The sequence below is a fragment of the Triticum aestivum genome, chromosome 6D, assembly GCF_018294505.1.
Source record: "Triticum aestivum cultivar Chinese Spring chromosome 6D, IWGSC CS RefSeq v2.1, whole genome shotgun sequence".
Classification (NCBI taxonomy): domain Eukaryota; kingdom Viridiplantae; phylum Streptophyta; class Magnoliopsida; order Poales; family Poaceae; genus Triticum; species Triticum aestivum.
The window spans coordinates 6,234,781-6,235,525 of NC_057811.1; positions in this window are offsets into that span (position 1 = coordinate 6,234,781).

The window sequence follows — 745 nt, forward strand, 5'->3', positions numbered from 1 at the left end:
GCGCTACGAGTATTATTAATATTGACGCCGCATCGTTACTGCAGAACGTCTACTACCGTGTCATCGCCGTCCGTGAGGGGGGGCCACGCCCCGGAGACGCGTCCCGCCTCTTCGGACATGCCACCACACCACCCCACATGTATGAGGGCCCGGTGCAACGCTCCGGTGGCATTGCTACCCCCTAGTGCCTCCGTCCCGCCTAACCCTGTAGCGTTTGACCACGGGATCTAGCCCTTTGACTTTGCACGGACGGGCTTTGACCAGTGGACCTCTCCACCCGGTTGTGTTAGGTCAGCCCATAGAAACACTTTGGAGCAACATCCGGTCCAGACCCACAGCAAGATCCCCTCCGTGTAGACCCGACGCGTCCGTTTCCCCCCTCCAGGTGCCGGCGGCGGCGCCGTCCGAGAGGGGGGCACACCCCGGACACGCGTGCCGGGCGTTTGCAACCGCCACAACACTTCCAGACTTGTGAGAGGACGCCTACGCAAGATTTGGCGGCATGCTAGCCCCCGGAGGCCGCCGGCCACAGCCGTAGACGCGCGAAGGGCAATCCGCGTAGAGGGAATTTTTCGGATACTTCTCCATCACCAAAAATTATGAAAAAATACCATCGTTCCTATCGCACATGTGCCCACGTCGTGCAAAAAAACTCATGATTTTATCGTGCTCTGAGTATTATTAATATTGACGCCGCATCGTTATTCCAGAACGTCTACTACCGTGTCATCGCCGTCCGTGAGGG